General features: G+C 36.3%; 1 protein-coding gene across 2 annotated transcripts in view; it reads left to right on the top strand.

Annotated features, from left to right (window-relative positions):
• The window catches only part of mpv17 (mitochondrial inner membrane protein MPV17), a 127,642-nt gene that overhangs the window by 80,620 nt on the left and 22,146 nt on the right, over positions 1-24,876 (top strand). The gene's annotated exons all lie outside the window — the stretch shown is intronic.

The raw sequence follows: 24,876 nt of genomic DNA, 5'->3' as shown, positions 1-24,876 counted from the left end.
AGTAGCACTGAGAAGAAGATTCAGCTGCAGTTATTGAAGTCGCTTAAAGTAAATATTAAGTATTGTTTTTTAATTCAATAATTTCTTGTTTACTGATTATTTTCTGCTTTGGTTACTGGTTTATGATTAGGGATTGCAATTTGGGACTTGTTGTGAATTGCCTTTAATGCAACTCCTTCCCCTTTCATTTAAGCATTTTTTCATAGTTTTCCTAATTAATGATTAAAACCCCTCATTTATAAAGATTTATCATTTTGGTTTATTTCTACAACTTGGAGTTTTTGTGGTTTCTTCCTCCTGCATTTTGATGTTTTTTGTTTTGAACTTTAAAAAGCAGTTTTCCCTTTTTGGGGATTGTCACCTGAAGCCTGCATGGGTGGGCCTCTTTGAAGTTGGCCAGTTTAGGTCCTGCTCTGCTTTTTGTGGCACTTTTGGAGATCTCACACATTTTTCCAGTGTTGTTGACTCCTAATTACAACTCAGGAATGGCATCTTTTTGTCTCATCAGGCACCAGCTGCAATTGTATTTCTTTCCTATCAAAAAACTTGCAAAAAAGATATCAAGAAATCATCTTCATATATTACTATTACCATTACCATACATTATACCAAGTATAGGAAACATGATGGTGCAGTCTGCTCCTTGTGTTTAGAAAATAAGGAAATCCATTCAAACACACAATAGTAAGAAATAGCCTCATAAGCTGTGGTCTGTCTGTCAAGTATTCTGTAATTCAAGATACAAAAACCTTTACTGATATTAGTTCATCTCCTGGCATTATGGGGTGTATGATGTTAATGAAAAATTGTGATACAAACTAAAACTGAACTATACATGCCAAGGTGCCATCATAACCTAGCTTACAGCAAAGACTCAACCCCACATCATGATAGGAAACCTGTCTTGTGAAGCCAATGGAAGGGGCTTATATCCTTCTGTTTCTGAGTGCCTTTCCTTCATGACACAAAGGCAGTCTATACATGATTGGCATTTATATATAGTTAAAACATTGTGCTTTCTTCAGTAATGCTCAACTAACAGAAAAGATTATACTGTAACTATCACAAGTGTGCACAATAGTTCTAGAAATGGGTTAAAATAGATTTATTGGTCTGTGCAATTAGAAAGAAGTTAAAAAAAATCTAATCAGTATAGTTTTAATGTGAGGCAGCAGTCATGAAAATGAGTTTGGAGATTGCCATGCAGTACCCTGACATACCAAGGACACTCTAGGATCATTAGTTAAAAGTAATTAACAAGATGAGCATGGTCTGAAAAATCTCTGTTCAGGGAATTGAACTAAACAAGATGGGAATATCAACAGAGTATGTCGACTACTGTGTATGGGCAAATTCAGATTTTTAATAAGGGATGTAACTACTGTTCCTTCTTCAAAGTAGAGAAAATCAGCAATTGTATTAACGGTAAGGGGGGATGACTGTTACTTATTTATGAAAGGCAACAAAATAAATATAATAAGATTTATTTATATTATTTTAATAAATATAATAATATAAATAAGAATATCTTGTTCACTTCACAAGAGTACCAAATGGAGATGCAGTACTAAAGCAGCAAAAATAAAACACATAACAAAAAAATGGCAATTTCACTAAAATGTACAGAAAAGCAGAGCTTGACTATGATGTAGGAGAATATGAAGAAACATTACTTTAAATCGACCAGTGTTTATTATCCAAGTCAAGGAAGGATCATTAATATGATTATTCCAGCCATTCTTATTTCAGAAATATAGTGTACAAGTCTGTAGGTGTCATTTAAAGTATGGATTACTTTTCAATGCTGGTGCAACTAGGAAAATTTTAAAGTTAATGACTTAAAAACAAATACTGCAAAATTGACATACTTTATTCGGAATGATGAGCTGATCTGTTTTACCTGATGCTTAATCAGGCAAAGGAATATCCTTCATAATGTCTCAGTGCAAACAAGTTACAAGAATTCTAAAATATCAGCTCATGAAAATTTTTTGAAAACATTACAAAATATCAATAAAAAAGAACCAAGTGCTCAACAACACTGCGATGAGCTTATTGATAACAGTGAATTACCCCAGCTGTGCATATAAAAAAGTAACTATACATTGTCACAGAATTATTTCTTGTTTAAGCTATAATCCTCTATGGCAGAGGTGCCCAATGCGTCGATTACAGTCGACCGGTAGAATGCATTGCATTAAAAAAAAAAAAATTTTTTTTTTTAAATGTTAGTCTATCGTATATCCTCCCTATGGCATTTGCCACTTGATTGACATACAGGGTGGCCAGTCTGAGATCTCTTTTCTTCTAATACACTGGTCATCCCGCATGCACAATCAAACACGCAAGCTACTGCAAAACTCCAGCTATCTAAGTGATCTAGTTAGCCTTCCAATTTATATCAGCTAAAGAAGGGATTTAAAAAAATATATATATTTGGGGAGGGTATGGGCTGGATGTGGAATTGGAAGAGGATTTTTTTTCTCACAACGTCACAATCGAAGTGCATCTGTCTGATCTGTCAATCTATCATTGTTATTCCAAAGAAGGAAAATGTGGAAAGACACTTTTGAACTGTTCATAAAAACTACGAAACTGACTTCCTTCCGAAAAGCAATCTGAGAAAGAGAAAGGAGAGGGATCTAAAATCGCAGTTAATCGGGCAGCCGTCATTTTTCACCTGGCTGAATTCAAAAGCAAAGGCAGACACACCTAAGCATCGTTCTGGGTGATATTTGGGGAACATCCAAAACCTTGCGTCAGAGCTGGAGGCGCAATTTTCAGTCTGCTCTGTAGCATATACATGTGAGCAACTTGACAACATACGCTACAGAGCAGATTGAAAATTGCCTGTCAGACTTTGACAGACGGTTTCAAGACTCAGCTTTACTTGAGCCAATCGCTACATTTAAGTGCTATCCGTTTAGGGAAGATGTTGAGGGTGATTCATTCGCATCAAAAATTGCAACACTGTTTCACCTAAAACTTCTCTACAGTGGAGGATGAGATTTTGACAGTACATGATAACATTCAGCTGAAGTCTGGGGCTCTTGGACAGTTTTGGAACTTACTCACAGAGGAAAAGTACCCAAACATGAGGAAATGTGCAACCTCCTTGACTGTATTATTCGGCTCTACTTATTTATGCGAGTCAGCCTTTTCCCACATGAAGATTATTAAATCCAAATACTGTAGTGACCATAAATGTATTGAATTGTTATTGTGCCATAAAGTTTATTCAGTTAAGCAAGGTACGACAACATATATTTTATGTATGAAGTATACTCAATATATATATATTGAGTCATTTTAAAAGTATCTCGCAAACCGAAAAAGTGTGGGCACCCCTGCTCTATGGCGTCTTTTGCTGTAGCTCCTCTGTAATACTAAATGAAAGCACTAATGACGAAAAGGGGCAGCTGGTGACATCTAAAGAGTGATTCTGGCACAGTCAAAGTTAATTTTTTTTTTCCAAATCTACTGTATATAACATTAAATTGTCTGCATTCTGCAGAGATGTAGTTTGGCAGAAATCTTACAAGCCACATGCTCACATTTGGCTCACAGTCTAGATGTTCCATACTTAGTAATATCAGAGTATTTGAAATTTCAATTCTAGTAAAGATTAAATTAATCTGTAATGTTATTATAGCACTTTGTACTAAACTGTCTCATGCATTCTAATGTGCTTGCAGAATAAGAGAACTCGCAGTTGTCATTTTTGTGAAACACAGGTCTATGTATTTATTTTTAATACATTTAGAAGGTAATGTATAGAGTGGTACTTTCAAAAAGAAATTACATAAAAAAAGAGATGATGCTACCAGTTAATAAGTGCTTCTGATGCTAATAATAACATTTTCCTGAGAACCTGCAAAGGAAATGGAGAAGGATCTTACTTATCAAAGATGTTAGCAAAAATATTTTTTGCCGCCTGTGGAATTTTAATTCAACAAGCGTAGAGAAACATTTACTAGAAATTGTCTAAAGGGAAAAGAAACATGTTCATGGTGGAAGGCATTCCATTACTCAAGTCACATTGCAGCATTTGTTACTGAAAACCATACTGGTAAAACTGCAGGAGTGAGTATTGTCAAGAATTGTTTAAAGTTCTAGTGAAGACTGGAGCAGCAATGCAATGCTAACTGGAAAGGAAGATCAATGGTACCATGGTTTGTGTTCCAATTAGAAATAGATGACATTATTTTGCTTCTCAGAAAAGGTTACTAAAGAATAGACATTTATCTCCAAACTTTAAATTTAAAAGAATAATTGTGATGTGAAACTGGTTATCTCTTTCTTTTAGTGGAAATACAAGGGGTTCTTGGGTTACATCAAACACTATTTTGTGAATAAACAAGAAGCCTACAACCATGTACAGCTGTGCTTGAAAGTTTGTGAACCCTTTAGAATTTTCTAGATTTCTGCATAAATATGACCTAAAACATCATCAGATTTTCACTCAAGTCCTAAAAGTAGATAAAGAGAAACCAGTTAAACAAATGAGACAAAAATATTATGCTTGGTCATTTATTTATTGAGGAAAATGATCGAATATTACATATTTGTGAGTGGCAAAAGTATGTGAACCTTTGCTTTCAGTATCTGTTGTGAAACCCCCATTGCAGCAATAACTGCAACTAAACATTTCCGGTATCTTTTGATCTTTCCTGCATACCGTCTTGGAGGAATTTTAGCCCATTCCTCCGTACAGAACTGCTTCAACTCTGGGATGTTGGTGGGTTTCCTCACATTATCTGCTCGCTTCAGGTCATTCCACAACATTTCTATTGGATTAAGGTCAGGACTTTGACTTGGCGATTCCAAAACATTAACTTTATTCTTCTTTAACCATTCTTTGGTAGAACGACTTGTGTGCTTAGAGTCGTTGTCTTGCTGCATGACCCACCTTCTCTTGAGATTCAGTTCATGGACAGATGTCCTGACATTTTCCTTTAGAATTCTCTGATATAATTCAGAATTCATTGTTCCATCAATGAAGGCAAGCTGTCCAGGCCCAAACCATGACTACTACCACCACCAGCACCATGTTTCACAGATGGGCTAAAGTTCTTATGCTGGAATGCAGTGTTTCCTTTATCCAAACATAACGCTTTTCATTTAAACCAAAAAGTTCTATTTTGGTCACCTCCGTCCACAAAACATTCTTCCAATAGCCCTCTGGTTTGTCCACGTGATCTTCAGCAAACTGCAGACGAGCAGCAATGTTTTTTTTGGAGAGCAGTGGCTTTCTCCTTGCAACTCTGCCATGCACATCATTGTTGTTCAGTGTTCTCCTGATGGTGGACTCATGTCTGATGTCTCCCGGCTGACCTGGGAACGCCTCGGGATTCCCCCGGAAGAGCTAGAAGAAGTGGCCAAGGAGAGGGAAGTCTAGACATCTCTGCTCAAGCTGCTGCCCCCGCGACCCGATCTCGGATAAGCGGAAAAGGATGGATGGATGGAGTTTATGTAGATACTAGCAGAGTACCCGCGCTTCGCAGCGGAGAAGTAGTGTGTTAAAGAAGTTATGAAAAAGAAAAGCAAACATTTTAAAAATAACGTAAGATGATTGTTAATGTAATTGTTTTGTCATTGATATGAGTGTTGTTGTCATATCTATCTATTTATATTATATATATATATATATATATATATATATATATATATATATATATATAGCAAAATACCTGCGATTGGCAGCGAGAAGTAAAAAGAAAAGGAAACATTTTAATAATAACGTAACATGATTGACAATGTAATTGTTTTGTCATTGTCATGAGTGTTGCTGGCATATATATATATATATATATATATATATATATATATATATATATATATATATATATATATATATATATATATATACACACACATCTATACACATACATATATACAGTATATATATATATATATATATATATACATATATATATATCTACATATATATATTAGGTGGGACTCGATTAAAAAATTAATCCAATTAATTAGAGGCTGTGTAAGAATTAATCTTGATTAATCGTATGTAATCACACATAAATTTGCCCCAAATCGCAAATGTTTTTTTTTTAATTTAAAAAGGTTTTAGTGGGCGACAGAATCAAATAATAGACATGGACATGAATATTGTAAACTGAAGCTGTTTTAATTTCTGAAAAAAAGCTTTTAAACTGCATTTGAATTCAAAACAGAAACAAAAATATCATCCCTGGTTAAAATTGGGCAGACTTAAAAATAAAGTGGTAGTTTAAGTACTTTAAGTACATTTTCAGAATAGTATTGTCTTTAAATAATAATAACCAAAATTTCAACATAAAGTGCAGTTTTCTTCTTAAAAAAATAAGTCAGAAACATAAAAGGTAATTTGACCAACTTACTCTTTAAACTCTGAGTAACATTAGCCAAAATTATTTTGTACATTAGGCTAAAACAGTGTGATCATTGAACATTTTGTAATTAGATGTATTTAGAATTACTAACGGTCACGGAAGTCCAATGATCCCCAGTAAGAGCCACAAAGTCCGCTTTCTGTAATGCATCTAATTTTGCTTGCTTTTCAGTGTGCACAAAACCATGCTTTTATCAAGGCTTCGTTCGGGTAGTCGAAATGATCAGTCGTAGGAACGCGCTTTATTCCGACTCTAACATTTTTGTAGCTGTGATGTGTGCATCAGTGTAATGGATGTACCAGGAAATCATGCATTGACAAAAGTTCCGTTTGCTTGGAATTGAAAGTGTGATTAAATCGTTATTTTTAACGCGTTATGGAGTACATGCATCGAAGCTTCTCAGCTGTGCTTGTGCTAAGAAAGGGAAAATTTTAAAAATAACGTAACATGATTCTCGTTAACCTAATATTTTTCATACGTCCCAAACCAAGGAGATCGAAGGTAAAATGAATCGGTAGCGTACATAGTCAGTACACCCTCTCGAATCGAACCTCGAATGTCGGCGTTAGAGGCGAAGACTCTACAATTGCGCCACAGCGTGTGGCTTGTCTATGCTAAAGTATAGATCGGGGTATATATATACATTTTTATATATATATATATATACCCATGTACCGCAGTGGAGAAGTAGAAGTTATGAAAAAGAAAAGGGAACATTTTAAAAATAGCGTAACATGATTGTCAATATACAGTAATTGTTTTGTGAGTGTTATTGAATGTTGCTGTCATCAAGGATTTGATTATCATTATTTCTTTCAATCAGGCTCGTATTTGTAGGATGTGTTCAAGTTACATTCCGTGTTTGTCAATCGTTGTAAAGATAAGAGGTTTCATTCATCGATTAGTTCCTTACTGCATCAATAAACAGCTCGTCTTCCTCTTTATCTGAGATGTGACAAACTGCATGCACGTTTTTTTTTTTACACTGTCTTCCTTTAGCAGGACATTCACTTTTTCCACCGTGTGCTTTGTTTCCGCAGTAGCTGCACTTATGAATATGATTCTATGTATCAGACGCTTCATATTTTTTGCTGCCTTCTCAATTGTGTAATTCGGTTTTGTTCAGCACTCTTTGGAACTGTTGCTTTTGTCTGCGCATTGCGTCAGTTCACGTGAGCCGCTTGGTGTTCTTGCATCGAAGGTTCCCAGCTGTACTGGTGCCATCTCGTGTAATGTCAGCTAAGACCCGGCACTTAAAAGTTTCTCTCACAGTTTCAATGAGTTTGTGCCAAACACCACCCTGACCATCTCATCTTCCTCTGCATAAGCACAGTCCTTCACCCGTGAACATTTACCGGCAGTGTTTGTATTGGATTGCCGCTGATGGACGGCCTTATATGGGCAGGCACTAAATTACAAACGCTAGTGGCAGCCTGTCTATGAACTTAATTTAATATAAACTTACGGTTCACGCCGTGCTTTGTTTCCGCAGTAGCTGTACTTATGAATATGCTTGTATGCATCATTTGCTTCATAATGTTTTTCTGCCTTCTCAATTGTGAAATGGCGTTTTGTGCTCATCGCTGTTTGGAGTTCTTCCTTGTTTCTACGTACTTACGTGGGGCGTGATGATGTCACACGAAACTCCCCCCCCACGCCATCTCCAACTCAAGACTCCATTACATTATATGGGGAAAAATAGCTTCCAGTTATGACCCTTATGCGTAGAATTTCGAAATGAAACCTGCCCAACTTTTGTAAGTAAGCTGTAAGGAATAAGCCTGCCAAATTTCAGCCTTCTACCTACACGGGAAGTTGGAGAATTAGTGATGAGTCAGTGAGTGAGGGCTTTGCCTTTTATTAGTATAGATTCAATAACTAATGCTATCAAGAACATAAATTAAAAAAATAGCTGACTACAAATTTTTTTTTATCAGCTAATTATGTCACATACACGTAAACGTTTTTGTGAGAGGGAAAGCAGATCTCAGGAAAAGGTGCAGGTGGTGGTGGAACCTAGAGTAGTTGAGCTTTATGTTTCATCCAAATAATCAGAAGTATTGCAGTATTTCACTTTGATATCTTCTAAGAAGAAATTTTGCCGCACAAAGTTCAAAGATAACCTTGTGTGACACAGGATGATAGCAGTGATGCATGAGCATGTAGGAACCATACATGAAGACGAAGTGGCTTCAGTACAATAGCTTACTACTTTTAGTGGTAAAACACCCATTTTAAAGAACAACATTTGCCCTGTGTCTGAAAAAATAAAACTACACCTGAATCATCACCAACAAATATATTGTAGCTTTACAGGCGCGGACCAGCTCCACAAACCTGACATAAGCAGACACACACATTTTGTTCTGCTGTGGGAAACACTTCTTTTCGCCTTTCCACCTGCACAGAATATTTATAAAACAGGCACAATAAAGCAGCACACAACACTCCTTTTCTTTGTATTCCTTTCTCTCTTTCTCTCTCTTCTGTCTTTCTCTTCTTCCTCAGATTGCTTCCAGTCCTCCTCCAGCAATATTCATCCTCTGCCTCCCAACTCTAGCTCCTTGAGCAGTAGCAGTAGGCTCCTTTTGTCCTGCACCTAGGAGTAGTTCCGATGGCTCATTAGCGTGGTCTGGAAGTACTTCCGGGTGGGGCGGAAGCCCAACAAAGTAGGGCTTTGGTGTCTCTGCAGCACACAGAGAACCCAACAGGGCTGTGTTGAACTCCAACTCCATGGAGCCCTGTCGGAATCCAAGGCACTGCTGCAGTGCAGGGGGCTGCCTTCCAGCACTCCAGGGGAAATAATGCCCCTGTGCATGTTCTCTCACCCAGTCCTTCTAGTCTGAAGGCATCCTAGCCAGGCAAGCACTGGCCATCTGCCACAATATGTAATTCAGTGACTTGAAATAAGACATATTCATGCATACCTAATGTAAAATTAATACAGTTTCTGAGGGGAAGAGTGTGAACACCTGAGAAACCATAAATGTGTTCTGCATTAAAATACTGGTATATAATTACTAGAAACTACAGTATATGTGTAAAGGTGTATGGTTGCAAATTCTGCTAGATTATGACGTAAGTATTGTATCTTAGTTTTCTCATCTGCTCCCCAATAATTGGATGAGTGTTATGAAAAAGTGTCAGCCTTCTATATTACAATTGAAATGTGAATGACCCTCTTCTATTTGCTCTGTTTTTTGGAACCTTTGGCCATTGCTTACAACTCCTGCTATTCTTATTCCATGAACATTATAAATGCCTACATCCACGCATCACTATATATAGATTCATCTTCCTAGGAAATGAATCATCAGTCTTTCCAAATATTTGAAACCTATTTTCTATTTGAATACCTATATTCACCTTTTCTCTCAAATGGAAAACAATATAATTTCTTCCTATCATTCCTATTTCTATACTAATTGAGTATATTGGAGTTGAAACCTGCTTGTTACTAAATTATATAACTTAAATTACTGTTGTATAAACATGGCAAAGACATTCATCAAGTCTGACTTAGCAATTGTCTAAATTAACTTATGAGTGCCATGATTCCCCTATGCATATTGGTCCTGATGTGAAATTTTGTATTTTTTTCAAGGAGGCAAAGACCAACATTAAAATACTCTGTTCTTTTTGAGGCAATACTGGTATTTTTTTTCTGACCTACAGTTGAAATATTAAGCATTCAGTATTTGTCCCACGAAAAACTAGTTCAGCCCTTCAGAGTCTCTTCCATGGACTTCCCTTAAGAAGGAAATTGCTGCTCCAAATAAATTAAAAGAAGGTTACTAGCTTCAAAATTAAGCCGGCCAAAAATATACTGTGCCCCCAATCCTGTTATATGTAAATCATATTTGGTGACTAGTAGAGAAAAATATGAGCCCCATTCCTAAACTACACAAGCAACCCCCCATTTTTAAGTATCATTTTTTGACTATAAATGGTAATATGTGTTCTTTCTTTTCCTGGTATCTACAGGATTTTTGAACATCAGAGTTCTTTTCTGGTGAGCTGCTACTTTGGAAGTTTCATTATCTTTGTGAGGATTACCATATTTTTATCTCAGTTCTCAAACCAACCCCCCCCCCGCCCCCCCACATTGCTGGCTTTGCAAAAGTGGTTTCTGACATGTATTCTTTAGTTTGTAAATCACTTTCTTACCATACCACCTGGAGTTATGATGTCTCCTTATTTTGATCTGCTTATTATTTGGGGCATCATTTTAAAAAGTATTAACCTTTGTACCTAAAAACCTAATCCCCAGTTTGTTCAATTCAATTTGGTTCACATATATCAAACACCTGAAAGGTGTTATGCCGTACTGCTACTTGTGCATTCCTAAAGAGCTTACAATAACAACATTTATTTATATAGCACATTTTCATAAAAATAATGTAGCTCAAAGTGCTTTACAACATTCATACATATGCTTTGCTCCCCTCTTCTTAATCAAAACTCACACCCTCACCATATGATTTATTTCACACAGAACCCTTGGGGTTGGGGGTTATAAGTGATTATATTTGTTAGTTTTGGAGTAAGCACTGTTTGAGGTGTAGTATTTTATTCTTATGCTTTTATTGTCTTTCTAATTGTATTTATATAACATATACTATAAGTTACTACTTTGTTTCATATTCACTTTGTATTTTTTTACTTAAAACAAATATATCATCAAAAAGAGTTGTGAAGCCATGATGTGCCTATGGTGTGAGTGATCTAAAAAGCAAGAGAGCAAGTTACACACACTCTGTGCTGCTTAGTCTGAAAGCAGCTTTAGCAGTGGTCATTTCAAATCAATTCAGCATATTATTCTTCATAAAATATTTGTTATTGATTCTCAAATATTGGACTCTAAGCATTATAATAAGGTGAATATTGTACCCACCATGTTCCTGCAATATGTATTTCAAACACAGTGCTTATATTTCCTTAAAAATATTTCAAGTATATATTGTTAAGAGCAACTGAATCAGAAGAGAAATCATTTTTACTCCAGGTATTGAAAATTGAGTTTTACTCTTGTAGTTGCTGATTTTTGTGTAATCACGCATGCTACACCTCTCAATGCTAAAAGCATGCACAAGAATGGGCAAAGCACAGCTGTCTGTCTTTTTGCTGTCTGCACTAAATGGATAAAGGGCATGGATTTAACTTTACTTTATGTGTGTAAGATCTTCATGGCCTGTTGTTTATTTCCATTATTTAATAGGGAATTTCAACAGTGAATGAGTATAATATTTCTAACTGCATAATCACTGGACACTAAAAATACTTTGAAAATACTATAAACATGTTTAACATTAGTACATTTTAATTGAACCAAGGAAAGGCGTTCCTTAGTTTGGCATGATATCAGATATATGTTATAACTCAAGTTATAAATTAAGTTATTCTAAGCTTTAGTTAATACTGTAATAAATATTTTGAACATTGTGAATTAACCTAATTTAAATGCAGACAACTGAACATTCAGTCTTATATTATGCATGCAACACAATGCAAGTGTGAATTTCTTTAGATTAAGCTGCTATACTTGGAAACATGTTAAAATAATGTTTTTTGCAGATCTGGCATGCTGATTAATCATCTGAACAGAGATGTGGTGGCATCTCATTCATAAAACAAAGATGGATTTTTTGAAGGAGCATTAATCAAAAGCTGTCACAACGAATACCTGTCAATTCTGGTTGCTATATGACCAATGGATGTTTAGTACCACAGAGGCAGAAGTAGCTGTTGTGGTTTTGTGTCGAATAAAGTTAAACAAATTAATGTTTTGAAAGGTCGAGCACACCTTTGATCCCTTTTTGGAAAGCATGACCTGGTGAGAACATCCATTTTAACTTGAATATGCTTGCAGGTAGCCTTTAACAGAGGGCAACTCAGACATGTCATAGAGTCTGGAGACAGGTGACTACCAATTGTCATTCTGAATGACATTTATGTCCTATTAGTTGCCAACTCTGCGGAATGAAAGGTTTTGCATTAATATGACAAGTTTAAACTTGCAATCATGCAATTGTCATTGACCAGGCCGTATTTCTAAACTGTCATATGCATGTTACACTTTTTTTGTGATTTTCATTGCACCACATCATAGTCAATCAGGTCACTGGTCGGATCACTCATCACTCACTGTTCACTAACAATTAAATATTTCTGGTGACTTATGAATGCCCAGTTCTATCAATGTGAGGTTTGCTGTAGTCTCTACAGTGAACTGAAATGACAATGAAGAACCACAGAATCACCATATTCTCCATTTATTATGACATTGTGCAAAGCCATAAGTAAGAACCACCAGTCTATCTTTTAACCCAAATTCTTTAATGTAACTAAACAGTGTGCACAAAGCAACTAAGGTCAGATTAAAGAAATGCATTTATTTTATTTTAATTCAATATTTACTCTAAATAATATTTATTTTAATTAAAGAAATGTAATTAAAAAAATAATAATAAAGCCAGCTATAATATATAAATATTTGGACAGAGACAACTCTTTTCTAATTTTGGTTCTGTACATTACCACAATGAATTTTAAATGAAACAACTCAAATGCAGTTGAAGTGCAGACTTTCAGCTTTAATTCAGTGGGTTGAACAAAAAGATTGCATAAAAATGTGAGGCAACTAAACCATTTTTTAACACAATTCCTTTATTTCAGGGGCTCAAAAGTAATTGGACAAATTAAATAACTGGAAATAAAATATTTATTTCTAATACTTGGTTGAAAACCCTTTGCTGGCAATGACAGCCTGAAGTCTTGAACTCATGGACATCACCAGATGCTGGGTTTCCTCCTTTTTAATGCTCTGCCAGGCTTTTACTGCAGCAGCTTTCAGTTGCTGTTTGTTTGTGGGCCTTTCTGTCTGAAGTTTAGTCTTCAACAAGTGAAATGCACGCTCAATTGGGTTAAGATCAGGTGACTGACTTGGCCATTCAAGAATTTTCCACTTCTTTGCTTTAATAAACTCCTAGGTTGCTGTATGTTTTGGGTCATTGTCCAACTGTATCATGAAACGCCGCCCAGTCAATTTGACTGCATTTAGCTGGATTTGAGCAGACAGTATGTCTCTGAACAGCTCAGAATTCATTCTGCTGCTTCTGTCCTGTGTCACATCATCAATAAACACTAGTGTCCCAGTGTCACTGGCAGCCATGCACGCCCAAGCCATCACACTGCCTCCACCATATTTTACAGATGATATGGTATGCTTTGGAAAATGAGCTGTTCCACGCCTTCTCCATACTTTTTTCTTGCCATCATTCTGGTAGAGGTTGATCTTGGTTTCATCTGTCCAAAGAATGTTTTTCCAGAACTGTGCTTGCTTTTTCAGATGTTCTTTAGCAAAGTCCAATCTAGCCTTTCTATTCTTGAGGCTTATGAGTGGCTTGCACTTTGCAGTGCACCCTCTGTATTTACTTTCATGCAGTCTTCTCTTTATGGTAGGCTTGGATATCGATATGCCTACCCCCTGGAGAGTGTTGGCTGTTGTGAAGGGGTTTCTCTTCACCATGGAAATGATTCTGCGATCATCCACCACTGTTGTCTTCTGTGGACGTCCAGGTCTTTTTGCGTTGCTGAGTTCACCAGTGCTTGCTTTCTTTCTCAGGATGTACCAAACTGTAGATTTTGCCACTCGTAATATTGTAGCAATTTCTCGGATGAGTTTTTTTCTGTTTTCGCTGCTTAAGGATGGCTTCTTTCACCTGCATGGAGAGCTCCTTTGACCGCATGTTGTCTGTTCACAGCAAAATCTTCCAGATGCAAGCACCACACCTCAAATCAACTCCAGGCCTTTAATCTGCTTAATTGATAAAGACATAATGACGGATTTCACCACACCTTCCCATGAAATAGCCTTTTGAGTCAATTGTCCAATTACTTTTGAGCCCCTGAAATGAAGGGATTGTGTTAAAAAAATGCTTTAGTTCCCTTACATTTTTATGCAATCTTTTTGTTCAACCCACTGAATTAAAGTAAGTTAAGTTATTGTCCCAGTGTGAATTCATATGAGTAAATCCATGAATGTGTCAGCAGAGACAGGGGTAAGGTTAGGACTTGAATTACAGGTTTAAACTCTGTCTTGCAGCCTCTGATATCAGGTGCACCTTAAAAGGCAAGTCTCCCATGCAGCCTCTCCTTAAAAGGAGAAACCCACTTCCTGTAACACAGGGACAGTGGAATGATTCTTATTGGTTATTTTCTCAATCGTAAATGGGTGATTAGCCCTTGATCCCCTAGCTTGTGACGAATGTTCTATCAATGGCATCTGCTGGATGACCTGTCCTGTACTGCCTTGGTTAGTTTTTCATATTTTGACCCAGACTGTGTTTTAATTTCCTATACTGTTGCTTCTGTCTATTGTCTTTTATGTGTACCCACTATAGCAATGGTCGCTGCATTCCCACAGTAGCATTTGCAGGACAACTTTTACTCCCAGTGTGCTTCTCCCTCTGAGGCACTCTGTGTTATTTTAAACATTCCAGCACCACCTTGTGATTCTCCTGGTAATGCCTTAACAAGTGAGCTCTCCGTCACCATTATTTAATAAATTATAAGGAAAGGCTTTATGCACTGAATTTCAAGAAAGTCAATTTTGAGCTACACTCAAAAAATGCATTCAAACATTTTAAACCATGATTCTAAGGACCAGTAAAAAATTTTATAAAATAGGAAGTCAAAATGTTGTGACTCCCAATCATTTGAACAGATTTCTTCTACAAAAAATGAAGCAGTCTGTACTGTAAAACTGGAAACATTATGGAAACTAAATTGAGGTTGATGCCAAAATTGAATGCAGAATCACAGCATTTATATATCTATATGGATGCTTCATAATGTGTTTGTTTAATTTATTTAGCAGACTTTTATTTACAGTATGACAACTGTGGATTTCTTATCTCTCCCTAATGATTTTGTATAATTTTCTAGGCTCATTATTGTCTCATGAAGAGGGTACAGTGAAATTCTTACTTTCATGCACTAATCAACATGCAGCACATTGAAACCCTCTAGTGCCATGGTTAGTGAGTATAACACCCTTATTCTTTACCTAAAAATTTTCAGGACGCATTTTTCATAACCTACCAGCAACAAATTACATGCCAAATGTTGTAATACATTCAATTACTCTTTTTACTTCCTTGATGGCAAATTGATTTTACTACACTTGTTTTATTTTTAAAAAATAATTAAAATAAAAAATATTTATAAGAGGTGATCAAAAAAAGGAGCCTGGCTTATTACACAAATGCCAAATCTGGGAATTATCCCAGGTCAATATGACCAACTATGACCTAGTTTGTTCACTCAATACACTTAAACTGAACATGTATGGATAAAATGCCTAAGATTTTATATATACAGCTTATCAGAATATTTCACAAGGAATGTTTCAAAACAAATATAACTACAAATGTAGTACTGGATTGAAACTCTAGAATACAATTTTTAAAAGGCCTATAATAAAAGAAGCCTGAAAAGCAAGATAACCTCAAATAAAGAATAAAGTTCAGTCATCTATGCAGTGTAAATTATTTGAACCAGGAGTGAAAGTAAAAGAGTAAATTTAATAAGAATAAAGTAAATCACTTGAGAGGCAGAGAGTTTATGCAAGACATGCATGTAAACTACATATCAAAGAGAGGACCTTCAGTCTCAATTTAAATATCATGATCAATCGAATGGAGCAACCAGACCTACCAAAGTAGCTAAGAGAGTAGGTGCAATGAAATCAGTGAGCTTCAAGGGTCATGTAGTGAAGCTTTGGGACAAAAGAACACTGGCGTCAGAAGAGCTCGGTTGTCTTATGGTTTTGACAGCTTTTAAGTTAATAGCAGAGGTTTATACACAATTCTGTTTTTGGCAGGAAGCCAGCATAATTGAGCTAGCTAAAGTGCATTTGCTCCAAGATAGAATTCTAATGACTGCAGTACATTTCGAACATTTTGTAATCTGTTAATGTTGTATTTTGTGATTAAAAGTAGGTACCATTATTAACAATATGCATTGGATATAAATAGAGTTTATTTGAGTGTAGATTTATAACATATTAATAGTATACTTTTATAAGAATTATTGCTTTACTAGCAAAATACCCGCGCTTTGCAGCGGAGAAGTAGTGTGTTAAAGAAGTTATGAAAAGAAAAGGAAACATTTTAAAAATAACGTAACATGATTGTCAATGTAATTGTTTTGTCACTGTTATGAGTGTTGCTGTCATATATATATATATATATATATATATATATATATATATATATATATATATATATATATATATATACTGCTCAAAAGAATTAAAGGAACACTTTTTAATCAGAGTATAGCATAAAGTCAATGAAACTTATGGGATATTAATCTGGTCAGTTAAGTAGCAGAGGGGGTTGTTAATCAGTTTCAGCTGCTGTGGTGTTAATGAAATTAACAACAGATGCACTAGAGGGGCAACAATGAGATGACCCCAAAACAGGAATGCTTTAACAGGTGGAGGCCACTGACATTTTTCCCTCCTCATCTTTTCTGACTGTTTCTTCACTAGTTTTGCATTTGGCTACAGTCAGTGTCACTACTGGTAGCATGAGGCGATACCTGGACCCTACAGAGGTTGCACAGGTAGTCCAACTTCTCCAGGATGGCACATCAATACGTGTCATTGCCAGAAGGTTTGCTGTGTCTCAAGGGCATGGAGGAGATTCTAGGAGACAAGCAGTTACTCTAGGAGAGCTGGAGAGGGCTATAGAAGGTCAATAACCCATCAGCAGGACCAGTATCTGCTCCTTTGGGCAAGGAGGAACAGGATGAGCACTGCCAGAGCCCTACAAAATGACCTCCAGCAGGCCACTGGTGTAAATGTCTCTGACCAAACAACCAGAAAGACTTCATGAGGGTGGCCCAAGGGCCCCATGTCCTCTAATGGGCCCTGAGCTCACTGCCCAGCAGCATGCAGCTCGATTGGCATTCGCCATAGAATACCAGAATTGGCAGATGCACCACTGGTGCCCTGTGCTTTTACAGATGAGAGCAGGTTCACCCTGAGCACATGACAGAAGTGAAAGGGTCTGGAGAAGCCATGGAGAACATTATGCTGCCTGTAACATCATTCAGCATGAGCAGTTTGGTGGTGGGTTAATGATTGTCTGGAGAGGCATATCCATGGAGGGTCACACAGACCGCTACAGGCTTGACAAAGGCACCTTGGCTGCCATTAGGTATCAGGATGAAATCCTTGGACCCATTGTCAGACCCTATGCTGGTACAGTGGCTCCTGGTGCACGACAATTCCTGGCCTCATGTGGTGAGAGTATGCAGGCAGTTCCTGGAGGATGAAGGAATTGATACCATTGACTGGCCACCACACTTTCCTGACCTAAATCCAATAGAACACCTATATATATATATATATACTGCGTATACAGTAAAAAGAATGACAATAGAGTTTTGAAAAGAGTTATGTTGCTAAAAGAAAAACCCCATTTATTGTTAAGCAGGAAGATTAAAAAGTACCTGGGTTAGAAAAGTCTTCAGTGATCATCTATAACTGAGATGCCATATTGTTGCTTTAAGGGGTTATATATGTCCTGGAGACTGGGATGTGGACCATAGGCAGATTATTGTCCTTCCTCTGGGTCACTGAATTCCTGTCTATCAAATTAAGAGAGTAAAAGACGTGAATTCTCAGTGTCACGTTCATATTGTTCCCTGTAAAGCCAATGCTACATACTAGTGGTTTGAAATTGAGTACAATTCCTGCATTATAAGTTAATAAACAATTTGAAATAATGTGTTAGATATTTTTTCTAAAAGGTATTTAATGCCCCTAAATGACCAAGAAGAAAGGCTATACATTACATATACTATACTATATGTAGTCAAAAGGAAGTGCAAAGAGGATCAAAATAAATATTAAACAAAAAAAGAACCAAAGCAAAGAGATTGGCAGCAATTAAGGTAAGGCAAGCTACTGATCAATTAAGAAGAGTGCCACATATGGATGGCAATACTTAAGAGTTGCCATATATTTCATTTTCTTTAATAATGTTTAAGTAGTATATAACATCATTTTTGTATTGTGAAAGGCAGGTTAGGATTCAGCCAGAATGTGTCAGTAAAGCAGCACTGTGAAAGTTGTCACATTAATTGTGTTCATTAGGCTGTTGCATTTCATCCACTATTGCCTCACATTCAGCTACTAGATGACAGTAAAAATTAACATCTGAGAAGGTTGAAGCCAAAGGGTAACTGAGAAAATTGGGAGCAAGCACTTTGTTGACATCTCTCTTACAGGTAGATTCTAATCCCAGATAGATTTTAGACTGTCTAGGCTGGGAGAGGTGAGTGCAATGTATGTGCAGTTCTAAACTAAATTAATCCATGCTACAGTTTGTGGAAGGATGTATTCTGTCTGTGGCTGATTTAAATTCATTATCTGTAAGTTTCATTTTATCATTCGGTTTCTAGCACAGTTTCACATTATCTGGTGACATATTTTAAATAAATTGTAAATGATGTTTATATTACAGTAGATCAATACATAGCACTTCTGCCTGACTCTTGGCTAGTTGTGTGCATTTGGTAAATTCTCCTCATGCTTGTGTAGTTTTTTTCTGTACACTACATGCCTACGTATTGGTATAGTTGGAGTAAATGTGCGTATACGACTGTAACTTGCAATAGCCCAGGTGTGTAGTACATAGTTGGCTCATGTAACACATTTCTTATTTTAGCTTTTGTGTAGCATGAGTTATATAAACCTTAATCAAATGATGTATTTTTATGTTGTTTAATTTGCTTTTAATCTGTACCTACTTGAATTGGCATAGTGAGTTATTTGCATGTTCATTGTATCTTTGTGTGAGTTTGTTCTATAATCTTATAGTCTCTTACAGCAGCTTGAATTGAACCCCAGTACAGGTGTGTGTGTTAGAAAGTGCTGTGTGATGGTGTGATACCTCTACAGTAAAATAAATTTTTTACTAAGTAAATTCAACTCCTTCAATTATAAGCTCTTATTTGTTATATTCGATTTGATGTGTTCATGTTGTTTAGTCCAGTAAGGCACAGAATAATGGCCTCATTTGACCATTACCAGCTTATACATTGTTTTATTTTAGAGGTTTGTTCTTCTTTTTTAATCATTGAGAGCACTGATATATTATGAGGTGTAATGGGCATGTCACTTAGTGGTTTCTTAGATAAAAGAAGAAATTGTCAGGAAGAAAAGTAACAGTGAAAATTTATTACTGCAAATCTGGTACATCAGGAACTTGTAGCATACCTAAGCAATCAGGCAAATGGCAAAAATGCATGGAAGATGCTACAGCCATAGCTGAGAGCCTGACAGCTTTCAGAAATGAGCTGCATATTAACTAGGTGAGCACACCGACATTTTATTTAACAAGTCTTCTTGTTAAAATAAATGTGATGTGTTGCATTTCTTCATTTTCCTACTCTACACAGTTATATTAGGGTCCTGTCAGGACTTTGTGTTGTGGATGTTTAGAGCCCTTAGATTAGAGGCAACACTCATCCTATGTCAATTCTTGAAGTACAGCAGGTGACAGTTCTTGGAACTGATTATGGTTTTATTTACACCAGACTTAGCATTTTAGCATTGGGCCATAAAATGTGACTTAAGTCCAACATTTTGCAAGTTTCCTTGTTAGCTATATATAAAAAAAAGTACAGATACATTCTGTATGTGTATCATTTTCTCAAACTTTTAGGTGTCTTATCTTAGTTTTATGAACCTGGTTTCAAATTGCAGTGCCTGATTACAATATACCTGAGCAAGTTAATTTTTTCTTCTTCATCCAAAATATATGAATGTTAGGTTAATTGGTGACTTTAAATTGGTCCAGTAGTGAGGTGTTAAGCAAAATGACACCTTTTATTGGCTAACTAAAAAGATTAAAATATGCAAGCTTTTGAGGCAACTCAAGCCCCTTCTTCAGGCAAGATGTGATCCAGTAAAAATTGTCATACTGGTAGTATAAAGTGTCACATGTAGAGTACACAGTGTACAGTACTACTGTCATGGGTACAATAAATATGGATTTGGGCAGGAGTGTGTTCTGCATCCCATTCATTGCTGATTGCTTATACTGCTATAGTGTAGTTAAAGGAGAAAGTGTGCATTTAAATCCACCTTCACATCTGAAGCAATGCAGGGATACAAAAGGCACTGAACTGTATAGTATCACTCTCTTAAACCTATTATATTTAACTGACAGCTATAAACTTGGCCTTCTTTGAGAAAGTCGAAGTGTGAACATTACTGTGCCCTACAGTTGACTGGCATCCGGTTCCTTTTTTTTTTTTTGCCTTACATCTGATGCTGCCAGGATAGGAACCAGGTTCATATCACCATGTAATGGAAAAAGCTGGTTCAGGAACTTTTTAATAAAAGCTAAGTATTTTATGAAGGTTATGTTCAAACTGCAAAATCTGCACTTCACTTTCACTCCTTGTAGAGTAGTGATGTTCATTGTAGCAACAAGCTGAAGTGGAAACACTAGGACATCTTCTTTTCAGCATCTTATTTCAAAACACTTGGAGAGTTCCAAGATCCTCTCTCTAGTGCATCCTGGGCCTTTCCAGTAATCTTCTCCTAGTGGACTGCACCTTGTACACCTCCACAATGATTAGGAATAATTCAAACCACATGCCTAAGCAGGGGCTTGGCTGTGGATGGCCGAGGGGTGGACAATGCCCAACCAAAAGGGTAACTTTCCCTCCTAATGAAAAATTCTGCAGAAGTATAGCTTTAATTTATTTTGCTATTTAGGTTGCCTCCCTACATATCCAGAAGCACACCCCAGGATGTCATCCTAGTAACACCTCTACTCAAACAACTGCCTCCTCTTGATATGGGGTTCTACTGTGAGCTCCTCCCCATATTAAAAGAAACTAAGCCCAGTAGCCTGATGCAGGAGCCGTATTTTGGCCTGTCCAGTTACATTCACAAGCTTATTAATCCCAGTCACTACCCAAATATAATTAAAGACCTCTACCACCCTGCACATTTCTCACTCCTCCCTTCTGGCAAACAGTTCAAGACAATTTGTAAGACGGAAAAACAGCCAATCAAATGAGCTAATATTGTAACATAACAAATAGGTACACATGCTATAATTGCACAAACATATTGTATAGAATTATATACATAGACATTAAAGTACCCAAACAATCTAGTACAATAGCTTAGTACATTAAACATGTTTTCTTGTAGCCTGATGCAGAAGCCTCTTTTGAACAGATACCTTACTTTTCATGGAAAATTATGAATAGATTACACATTGCTTTCCAATTTTGAGAGGATTTCAAAATTATTTACACAACATTTGGTAAATGAAACTTGGATGGAAAAATAAAAGTTACCAATGTCCAAGCTGTATGCTTTAGGGAACATCATTTTACATTTGTATCTTTATGTCTGTGTGTGTGTATGTTTAATGGATGGATGTATAGTCAGAGAGAGGTTCAAACAAGAGGCTGATTTTGAACAGAGCTGAATATATCCAAGCTTGGTTGAGTCCTGTCAGATCACTCTTATTTTCCCATTAATAAGGTTGATTTAACCAGCAGTTAATAACTGCTTATGAATGGTGTCCTTTATCTAATATTAGATTTTGGTTTTACATCAGAAATTAGCAATAATAGAGTAAATCCCTGAAGAATATATATATGATCCATGTAACAGGTCAAAGGACTGCACTTCTACTTTGGAATGGCCCTGTGCTAAACGTTTTCGGAAAATACTCAGTCTTAACACAGTGTCCCACAACCCAAGATCTATCCATGTGTTATACCTGTTGAATTGACTGCAATCTCACCTTTGGTGAGGCATTATATACTTTTCTATCTCCTGCTCTGACACAGGATTCTGGATAACATTTTTGAGGTGTATCGAAACAACTGCTCAAATTAAAGTAAATGCCTCCAAACACACTGGATGGCACTTCATCTCACAACAAGATGACAATCCCAGACATACTGCTAAGACAACACTGGAGTTTTGACAAGCCCCCGAAAAAGCAAGAGCTAAAGATGGCTACTTTAGAGGCCTGGCACAGCATCACCAGAGAAGATACTTGGCACCTGGTGATGTCTATGAATCACAGACTTCAAGCAGTCACTGCATGTAAGAGATATGCAGCAAAGTACTAAATATGACTGCTTTAATGTACCTGCCATTTCTCTGTCCCAAACATTATGCTTCCCTGAAATGGGGAAGGGACTATGTTAAAAAAAGTGTAAAAATGTAAGCAAATACCCTTAAATGAAAGTCAGCAATGTGCACTTAAATCATGTATGAATGGTTTAGTTTGTATTAAACTGCGCAGCTTATTGGTAAATCAAGGAAAAAAAGTGTTTTTGTCCGAAACATTATGGAGGGCACTGTATATCCAAGAGAACTATGACGTCTACTTCAAGTATTGTCACCGTTTAGTCTTCTGACCTTTTCTTTGAGAACTGACTCTTAAAACATTGAATTTAATTGATTTTAAGAAATATGCTACAGTGCATATGAGTACCTGTAAATTACTTGCTTTTGCAGCTTTACTTAAAGAAGGACAAGGTGTTTGTTAATGAGTAGCTGTTTAATTCTTCTTATAACAGATGCCATTCAGTTAAAATGAGGTGACAAGGTTAATGACTTACAGTGCCAGAATAGAGAAGGAGCAAATGACACATTTGCTGTGAACCAAGTGACAGAAAATGTTGGAATGAATAGACCTTTATGTATGCTACAACGAGGTTATGGAGATTGAAACATTGTTGGTTTTGGAAGGCTTTATGTTTTTTGTATAGAAATTCTGCTTATGATTAGAGCACAAAAATGGTAACAATTTATAAACAGCAATTCCACCTTAAGATACAGTAGATTCACCTCAAATATAAAAAGTTAGTATTTAAATAATAATTATACAGTGAGTTTGTATTTTCAGTCCAAATTACCCTAAATGTGCTGTGGTGCATCCACACATTGGCACAGAAAAACTAAGGATAAGCCCTGGCCTGATATGATGCTCGGTCTTTCTGGCAGATTAAAGGCCTGGCTGGATTTGTTGATTATTCAAGGCAGAATTCTTCTTTGTTTTTCTTTTTGCAAATAAACTGATCAACAGAAAGGTGTAAGACCAAAGTCTAAAGGAGAACAGCCTGCAGAGGGGGCAGCACAAACCAGCTACTGAACAATGCATTACATCTTCAGTGGAATACTAATGAGTCAGCTTCACAGTTTTACTCAGGACGGACTGAAGACAACTGAAGTTCAATATATATTTATTTTGTTGAATTTCCAGAGTTTGGTCTTTCTATAAATATGAATGAAAGGCAAATTAAATTAGATGAAGTTTAATCTTTAAAATAAAAAAGTAAGAAGACACTAAAGACCTAATATATTTATGAGTATATACTGTGGCCACTTACAAGAACACTGCAAATCAAGAGATATGACTCTGGCAATTATGTTTTTAGCCTAGACATATTCGAACACTTCATATTTATTTCAAAGTGTATTCCTTTTCCCTGCTACAACTATGGCCGAGCTTTTTTTTTCCACAGGAAGAGCAAATGTGAACTGTATTTGGCTTCTCTCCTTCTACTTTATCATATCTGAGTGGGGCATAACTGAAAGAGGAAGCCCTTTAATACAGAAATAGATAGCTGTTCAAATATACAGTACACACGCACACACAAATCTTACAGATTTCTTGATAGTCAGCTGTTGTCTGAATGTGTCATGTAGTGTCAGAACCAGCAGTAGTGGTATTGTCTCATATACAGAGTATGATGAAATTCTTACTTGCATGTCCAACCAATACACAACATGTCACCACTCTCCAAAACCTTGATATATAACGTATTAAAATATAGGCCTTCATATTAATTAGTAGAAAATGCTAAGAAGCTTACCTGATGTACTCCTAAGTCCTGTTTTTGTACTACCAATAAACCTTGTCACTATTTAGTGTAATTTGTTTTATATATTCAGTACCCTGGTAAAGATGAGTAAAAAGGGTAAAAAAAAATCTCCTTTTAATGAATTACCTTAATCTCACACTAAAAGTTTTAATTGAAGTAAAGTTATTTTTACAAAAAAATAATTCCTCATCAAGATACAATTACTTTTAACAAAACCACTCATGCCAAAATTATTGGCATCGCAGTATTTAATATTTTGTACAACCCCCTTTGCCAATAAAACAACATAGTCTTTTCCTATAATATCTTATATACTGTAGTTGGAGAATATAGAGCAGGGAATCTGAGACCATTCCTCTTCACAGAGTCCTAGGTTCTGTCTTTTTCAGCTCACCCCACAGGTTTTTAATGGGGTTTAGGTCCAGGAACTGAGATGGCTAGGCAGAAGCTTTATTTTATGTTCCGTTAACCATTTTTGAGTTGATTTTTTTTCGCACAGAAAAAAAAAAACAAATAGGAGAGGTATCAGACTAAATTAGTATTA

Source organism: Polypterus senegalus, chromosome 3 (genome assembly GCF_016835505.1).
Source record: "Polypterus senegalus isolate Bchr_013 chromosome 3, ASM1683550v1, whole genome shotgun sequence".
NCBI lineage: Eukaryota > Metazoa > Chordata > Cladistia > Polypteriformes > Polypteridae > Polypterus > Polypterus senegalus.
This window is presented reverse-complemented; position numbering and strand designations above follow the sequence as displayed.